This window comes from Apium graveolens, chromosome 8 (assembly GCF_009905375.1).
Source record: "Apium graveolens cultivar Ventura chromosome 8, ASM990537v1, whole genome shotgun sequence".
NCBI classification, from domain to species: domain Eukaryota; kingdom Viridiplantae; phylum Streptophyta; class Magnoliopsida; order Apiales; family Apiaceae; genus Apium; species Apium graveolens.
The window spans coordinates 5,875,904-5,885,685 of record NC_133654.1 but is presented as its reverse complement, the minus strand read 5'-3'; positions in this window follow the sequence as shown (position 1 = coordinate 5,885,685).

Here is a 9,782-nt window from a genome sequence, read left to right as displayed (position 1 = left end):
ATAATGCAAATCACAAGAGTCATTTACGCAATTAAACTTCATCCCTTTTAATCAAAAATCCGAATCATAATCACATTAAAATCGAAAATCAACACCTTCTTTTAATTATCAAAATTCGAACACAAACACCATCCGATCATTGTCATGAAGTCAAGTTCTCACTAGCCACTAAGATATTTAGCAAAAATCAACTTAATTCTCTTTTTAAGCATAAGACCCATTCGGGTTTTCAATAAATTACACATGCAAGGATCAATTTTTGACATGCAAAGTTTTATATCACATTTCCAACTTGTTTTAAACCTTAACTTAGTCTTTTGACTTATTTTCATTAAAATTTTCGAATCACAAAACAAAACATCAATAATGACTCGGGATTTAATCAAATTATTCAATCGACAAGCATGCATTCACTTAATCATCTAGTAAATCTCTTCTAGACCCATTTTCTATTCGGCTAAAATCAAGATTCACAACTCAAGGACTAAACATTGACATGTATTACTTGTTCTTCTTTAAAACTAACATGCGATTACTTTATACACTAAATAAGCTTAGCTTACACTAAGATCAAATCATCAAATCCAATTCCCTTTCTAATTAGCACAAAGCCGAATTATAACCCAATATGCAAACCTTAAATTTTGATTTCCTAATCATCAAACGACTTACACACACATCAATAATCAAAACAAATCCATTTTTAATCACATACTCAAGTTTTAAGGGAAATACCAAAAACACTTTCGATCTTTCAAAAATCAAACATGCAAGGCTTAAAATTCATATTAACACATCATTAAAGTTCCACCGGCTCTCCTTAGATCATAGCCGGTGGTGGTCGAACTTAAGAGAGCCCGCAACGGGTCTCCTCTTGAGTTTTAAACCACATAATCCTCTTGAATTTACTCTTATAGTTTTGTATCAAGAAATCAATTTCCTTGAACACAACCATAAAGATCATTACCAAAACACTTACACAAATACTTACATGCAAATGGAATTTGAGAAGTATACCGAAAATAGAAACTATAGAGAACAATATCTTTGAGTTTGAGTGAAGATTAGGTGTTGCATGCAAGAGAGAGAGAAGAGAGATGGAGGGAGCCGAGAGAGAGAGAGAGAGAGAGAGAGAGAGAGAGAGAGAGAGAGAGAGAGAGAGAGAGAGAGTGTAGCCGAGAGAGAGAGAGTGTAGCCGAGAGAGAGAGAGTGAAGAAAAGAAAGAAAAAGAAAGAGAGAAGGGGAAATGGGGTGCACGGGAAAAATAAAAGAAAAGGGGGGGGGAGATGGGTTTATAAACTATCAAAGATAAGGGCAATTTAGTAATCTACTAAATCCCTTTTATGCTTATTTGATCCTTTCTTTTTACTCAAATGTAATAAAAATCAATTATAAAATATATCTCTCTCGGAAAGTCGAAAGTTATTACAAGTGACAATTTTAATACGTAGATCTCGAAATTAGCTTTCCAACCATTACTCATAATAAACTTTTGAGCGAACGGTTGATTTTATATGAATTACGCAAGCTCGCCTTAATAATAACATTTTTACACATAATAATCAATTAAAATACAATGACCACCAAATAAATCCATTCACCATTTTTAAAAAGTCTCTAGGACTACTATGAAGATAACAAAACAATTCTCATCCCATGTTTCTATCTTACTCGGATAATTTTATAAAAGTGCATGAAGGTTAAATAAACCTTTATTTAAATCAAATAATTCCTTTAAATTCATAAAAATGTCACAGAGCACATAGTCATGCACACAGACCAGTAATCACACATATACGAACACATAACAACTCAAGTCTGATCAGAGAATTTGTCCTTTAATCTTTATCCTTTTCTACGCGTACCGGGTCACGTTCAGCCTGACGGCTCGACGCTCAGCGTTTCGATTACGCTTCGCATTATCATTATCGACCGACACGTCACTGAGGACGAAATACTTTATTTACACATTCATTTCATTCAATCACACATAATTCACATTTTATATTCTTTGACTCCTTATTAGGACGGGTTCCGTTCTACCTGACGGTCTCAACAACACAGCTTAACACCTAAGCTGACTCTTTAAATTGGAACGCTTTTATTTACGCTCCTATATTCTAATAAACAGAAAAGACAATTAATCAACACTTAATCACATAATTATAATCACATCACATAAAGCATACTTTATTGACTTAATTACGTCATAAAATTCTCAGTCATCACAATAACCGTTTATATTCGTCGCATTTCATCACGATAGATAGGAGTCCCCTGCCACTGACAGCCCTTCCCCTTATCGATCTAGGATTCAATGAGTGTTCATTCATTGGAAAGCATCTGATTAAAACTTAATATTTTTACTTAGGGATTTTTAATTTAGAACGATCATGATCCCATCATAAAGAGATTCTCAATTTTTCCTTGAATAAAATACTGCAAATCAATACTCGTCAATGGTTTAATTTCCACGTAGTGGAGGAGTCACATCGGTCTCTCTTAAAACCCACAGCCTTACAAGTTCTATGAACCCGTTGTTGATAAAATCGCCCCATGTCAGAAATAAAGAAAATTCGTATTTTATTCCGTGTTTCATAAACACGAGAATCTCATGATTGTTTGTTAATTTTAAATCTTGAGTTGTTACAAATTTTATCTTGTTTAAAGGCATGGCATGGGTGATGTATCTAATACATACATGCATCATTAATCTAATTAAAACATGCATTTTCTACTCTACACATACTATTTATACATCATATGAAAAGTGCGTAAAGTAAACGTGCAATAGTTATGGCCCAATCTTATATGATCTTTTCAGGCTAATGAAAAGATCAAGGTCAATCTATGGTGTAAAAAAAAACTATTACATATGTCTTCTCTATTGCTTCCATTGTCTCATTGGCCTCCATAGGATGCCTCCTTGTTCCTTTGTCCTTCTTGGATGTTACACTAAGAATTATACTAATGAACTTACAAAAGAACTCGAGTTACATTCGAGATAAAATAACTACAAATAGAAATAGAAAATGATATGCAAGTCGTATTTATTACAAACCAAAAGAATAAACCATTACAACTAAGGTCTTAAGGCCATAACTATGCACCATACTCAAGTAACCATTAAAGAACATGATAGATCATATAAAGATGACATACTATTTATCACTTATGATGATCCAATCAAGAATAATAAATAAGTAAAGCATATGTCATAAGAACAAATTAAAACGAAACCCTAAACTGCGGATCGACCTCCGTGGTGTGGTCGCTGGGGGGTTCGGGGGGGGGGGGGCAGCGAGCCCCCGATGGCGGAAATTTTTGCAAAATCAAGTATCAGAATACTAGCAAAACATGTATCAGAATACTATTCCAGAAGCATGCATCAGTATACACACGACCCATATCCCAGTTACCAAAAACATGTATCAGTATACATATTATAAGAGATCGCATACATATGAATTATGACAGATCTTAAACATACTAGTATCATTATATAGATCATTAACAGATTCATCATATCATTCATATAACATAACTATTATCATGACAGACTCATATAACATAACTTTTATCATGGCAGACTCATCACACATGCATACTTGTAAAAATACAGTTAACACGTAACCAAATCAGCCCTTTATACACGTAGCTCTGATACCATTTTTGGGTTCCGAGACATAAAACGCAGCGGATAAACGTAAATAAAACAAAATTTCGAAACCCATGAACATGATCCATGTATAATTGTGGGCAGATTATGGAGATAACGAATCATACCTTTCAAGAGCTTAACTTTCACGAACTCGACGGAGATCCTAGCTACCACACTTTGTGTCTACCTCTCGGAGAAACACCTCTATGGTATCCACACGAACACCTCCAAGAACGTCTCACGAACTTGACTACGAAATGGATGTACTAGCCTCCTTCTTGAAGATCCGAATTGCCTCTGCCTCTCTTTGCTGCTAGGGTTCTCTCCAAAACGTATCTTCCCTATTAACCTATCATTATCTATTTATAATGACTGATTAAAAGGCCCATAACAGCAAAGCCCAATCCTAGTAGATATATGATTAAATAATAAAAACGAATTTCTATTATTTAATTAATAACTAAGTCATATTTAATTATTATGGGCAAAAACATTCCCTTTAATTCGAATTTATATTATCTCAATTAAGCCTTACTTAATTATAATAAAATTCAAATAATTATCAATTAATTTAAATCCATAATTTAAATTAACTATTCCATTAAGTGCTCTATTTGTGTGACCCTATAAGCTATTATTTAATTGGCAATAATTTTATTCTCTAATAAAATTATAAATAATGAGCGGTATCTAGTAATACATCATTGTTACCCAATTAAACAATAATTAAATCATGATTAGATAAAACCTTTCGTGATTAATGTTTTTCGTGTAATATAATCTCTTTAACCATACATATTATAGATTAAACTCGAGGCATGTATTTAGTCATCCTCTTCAACATTTAATCTGGGTTTACTTGATCCATGAGTAGACTATCAAGACAAATCATTATTTGAGCATGACCATGCTTTTTATAATCTCACTCAATCAAGAGACCAATAATATCTCTCCTAATTATAGGATGGTTAAATCCTTTATCTATCATTCATATTTCTCATACGACTCATGATATACCCGATATCCACTTTTATCATCACCCGATCAAGAGTAACTTTTAATGTAGTCAAAGTATATTAATCCTCGTATAGAAATATAATGATTTTAAGTCAAAGGATCGTTACACCATTATCACTGTGAGTCATTCTTATGACTTTATTAAACAAGAAGAATCTCACTGTGGTTCTGTCCAGTACCATGTTCTCTCACATGTACCTATGTATTGACTTTAGTATCCACATACTTATAACTAATGAGATGTGGTTATCTTGTCAGTCTATCTATGTATTATTATTATCCTATATAATAATACTCGACTAGGAACCTTTAAGAATATGATATATTATATAATCTCAAGTTCAAGTCATGTACTTAAACTATACAATGTGTATCATGATTTTAAGGACATTTATTATGCAAACAAAATATCGCAGTAATTAAGGTCATTATAAATACATTTATTGAATGATCAAGTGACATAAAGATTTAAAAGAATAATGTATTGCCTCTAGGGCACCTACACTAACAGATAGTTAGTTGAATATTTGTACAGTTAATTTTAAAAAATTGAATTTCAGATATAAAGTTAGGCATGGTACATAAATGGATTATTATCTTATTTATTAATCATTTTTTAGTTTGAAAATACATCTACTATATTTTTAACATATTTTTTATTATAAAAATCAATTAAAATGTACATATTTAAATTTTAAAAAAATATTGAAAATAGAATCGCTTATATATAAATAATCTATATTGGTATTAAATATTTAGATAAGTTCGAATTATAATGAGTCAATCCATTTTAGTTTATTTCGAATTTGAAATCAGAACTTGGCTATTATTAAAAAACTACTCGAAATTTGACTACATGACCCGACCGAAAAATATCGTCACATTCTATGTTTAGTAAATTTAAATTACAAACTCGATGAGAATATCTTACTAATAATATGAAATATTTTAATATCTTATGTTAATATAAATTAATGTGTTTGAGTTCTTTATAGATTAAATCAATTGATTATTTGTATTAAAATTACTGACTTCACTGGTAGCGCTATTATTTTTGGGAATTGTCCCGATTTTAAAAATATTCGAAATTTAATATGAGATCTCACGATATTTGTTAAAATTGCGATGATATATTAAATCAGTTTATTTTTCAGTTTTCACTTTTAAAAAACTAGCTTTTTAAAAAGAATTCTTTTAGATAAGAAATATTCAATTATAAATATAATGTTATTTTAATATTTTGAATTATTCGAATAAAAGTTATATATAAACTATATTGTAGCATTTGCATTTTATACTATTTAAAGAAAAAATAGATAGTTCAATAATTTGAAGGAATTAATCAGTTCAACTAATATTTATAAAACTTTATCGAATTGAAAATATTTAATTTTAGGAGAATGATATACAATATTATCAAATTATTATATGAAGAAATATTAGAGTCGTAATGAAAAAAACTTAAAAACGGTTTAAATAACGATATACTTACAATTTTTCCTTCGAATTCTATTGTTTAAAAAATACTCGAAATTTGACTACATGACCCGGCCGAAAAATATCGTCACATTGTACGTTTAGTAAATTTAAATTACAAGCTCGATGAAAATATCTTACCACTAATATGATTTTTTTTATTATCTTATGTTAATATAAATTAATGTGTTTGAGTTCTTTATATGATCAAGTCAATTGATTATTTATATTAAAATTACTAACTTCACTGGTAGCGTATTATTATTTTTGGGATTTGTCCCGATTTTAAGAATATTTGAAATTTGAAATGAGATCTCACGAGATTTGTTAATACTACGATGATATATTAAATCGATTTATTTTTCATTCTTCACTTAAAAAAAACTAGCTTTTAAAAAAGAATTCTTTTAGATCAAGTCTATTCATTGGTCAAGATAATATTGTACAAATATTTTGAATTATTTTAATATTTTGAATTATTCAAATAAAATTTATATCTATACTATATTGTAGCATTTGATTCAGTGCATTTTATATTATTTAAGGAAAAAACATATATTGTTCAATAATTTGAAGAAATTAACCAGTTCAACTCATATTTATAAAACTTTATCGAACTGAAAATTTTTAATTTTAGGAGAAAAGTATAAAATGTTATCAAATTGTCATATGAAAAATATTACAGTCGTAATAAAAAAACATAAAAACGGTTTAAATAACGATATAGTTACAATTTTTCTTTCGAATTCTTGAAAAAAAATCATGAATATCAATAATAAGTCTTAAAAATATATAATTCATTTTTATGTTACAACCATAATTGATACCCGGTTGCGTAAAAATAGATATGAATTGTTTGTCAGTAATAATGTGAATACCATATATAAATTATAACAATTTATTTATTACATAATTTAAATTTTTGAATAATTATAAATACATGTTATTTAAGTAATTAATTGTCTCACTAGATGTTAATAATGATTATACATGTACATAAATCAGATATTTAGCATGTGTGTGTTAACATGTACATAATTATATGTATGTATGTGTGTTATATCTCTTAGTAAATTATGATGGTAAATAAAAAACTAACATTTTCCCATACATACGTACGTTGAATTTCAAAAAACTAATGTTTTTCATTAAAATCAATTTTAATATAAAAATAATATAAATTTTACATTATTGTATATTATGATTGCAAGTTATTCAGACTTCAACTATGCATTTTTTATATTTTTAAATTAGGTAAGTTAATTGTAAGTTAGTAGTGAACCCAGTAATAATATAGAGCAGTACATATAGTTTATTTAAATAAAATTCAAGATTTTGGTCAATTCTGTATTCAACATGTATATTACTTTTTAGCTTTTTATTTGTAAATATACTAACAACATTTTACAGAGTTTAATCGTTTCGTTTTAAACGTACACTTACTACCCTGTTTATATTAATTCATTAAATATAAATAACGGGTAAGAAAAATATAATATAATAATAGTTGAGGGATATTCAATCCTAAAAGTGAGAAAGCATTCGAAACTCTTAATGTTATAGAGGGGGACATGTAGCTTGTTGGAGAGAAATTTTATCTTAATTTCTTCAAAATTTGACTCAAGAGCCTATATAAGGATATTGTTGAAATTGCTCTAAAAACATTATAATCGCATGATACATAAAAAACTCTAGAAAATGACACGAAGCACGGGTTACCATGCTAGTTTTATATAATTATGAAGCGATGGGTTATTTAGATTGCACCCGAAAATCAAAACAAAAAGTGTTTAAAAATAACATTTGTGAAAGGCAGGATGCTTCTCGCCTCTCCAAATTGTCAAATTAGGAGGGCTATGCTTCTCAACCAAGTACATGTATATATACGGTGTATCTGCTTGATGACAATTGATAAGGTCTGCAGTTTGCTTGGCTTTTAGCTTAATGAGACATGCTAGGGACAAATTTCTTTTACTGGGATGAGCAGGGAATATGTATGGATGCCCGTGTCCGTTGAATAAATAATTAATCTGTACTGTATTATTATAAACGAAATATGATTTCGAATACTTGTTCGGTTAGGATATTTCTAAAAAATATATTAACATCTTTTAAAATAAAATTTAAACAAATATAATTTTATTACAAAAATTAAATCATATATCTAATATAACTACAAACTTAATGAATTTTTATTCAACTTAATTTCTAATTGCACTCAACTTTTTTATTACTTTTTTTGTAGGAAATCAAATACTTTGAAAATAAATTTTAGTAATTCAAATTATAATATAACAAAATAATTAATAAATCAAGAAAAATGTAAAAAAATAATATTTAAAAAAATAATACCAAGTCATCTACATATACCACTTATATTCAAGACTCCCGGTTTGTTGCAGGCTCTGCATACGTGCAGCAAAGCGACCTATAGACCATGCTAAGAGGACATTTTAAGAATTTAATTATCTAAATTTTGAATTTTTCAATAATATAATATATATACAAAATAATACGTAAATATTTTAACTTTATTAATCTTAATAATATATAAGTATTGTTTTATTTATTTATTTATGTAACATAATAAAATTGCAAATGTTATAATTAGTTCGTGCATCATACATGTTATAGGCTAGTATTAGTATAATAAGCACGATTAGATAGCTAAACAGTATCGACTCCGACTATTTCGTGTGTTTTTTAAACAAATAATCGATTATAAGAAGAAGATATATTTGACAATTTGGGTCAAATTTCGAACATTTTTCAACAATTGGGTTAAGACCTGGTTTCGAGTCCGATATAAGTCAAAACCTATTGTACTAAATGAAGTTAATTTGGATAAACAACGAGTATACCACAATCTCCCAGAAGATCATGATTCGTGAGTGCACAAAGTAATAGTACTTTACTTTATAAACTGAACAGAAGTCTCAAATATTCGACTAAGTTGTTACAAACTCCCAAACTTAAACCCAGACACCCCACAGGTTCAGATCATTCTTGTCTAGTAATTATGGGATATTATCGGCTGATTTCATGTCTGCACCTCCGAATCTCTATCTATTGTGTGACAATACCACTAGCAATTATGTCCCCTCATCCGGCAACTTGACGCATCAAGTTTTCAACGGTCAGTTCTGATATCTTATGTGACAATCTGAGTTAAATCCTACACGTTTTTTAAAAATTGGGTCAATTCTCCGACAATATAAGCCGAAGTCTACAATCGTAAATACAGTCAATTTAGGTAAATAATAAGTCTGTCCCAAAATATCATGATTTATCGGTATACAAAGTAATAGTACTTTATTTTATTGATTGAAGAAATTTTTTAATTTTTATCGATGTGAGACTGAAGTGTTACGATATAACTGCTTTTAGAATCGTCACAATTATCACAACTATAATTATTTTTCTTCCAATTATTCTCTGGCGATCTTCACTTTAGCTCGTATTTTCGATAGGAATAAAATTTAGATTCAAATTTTATTTTTAAATAGCACATACTTTTTCATTTATCTTTATTGGTTGGTATCTTGTAAACTTGCAAAATATAGAAAAATTGATAATACAAATCCCAAAATTTAAAAATCAATTTCATATTTAATAATGTTACTGGTAA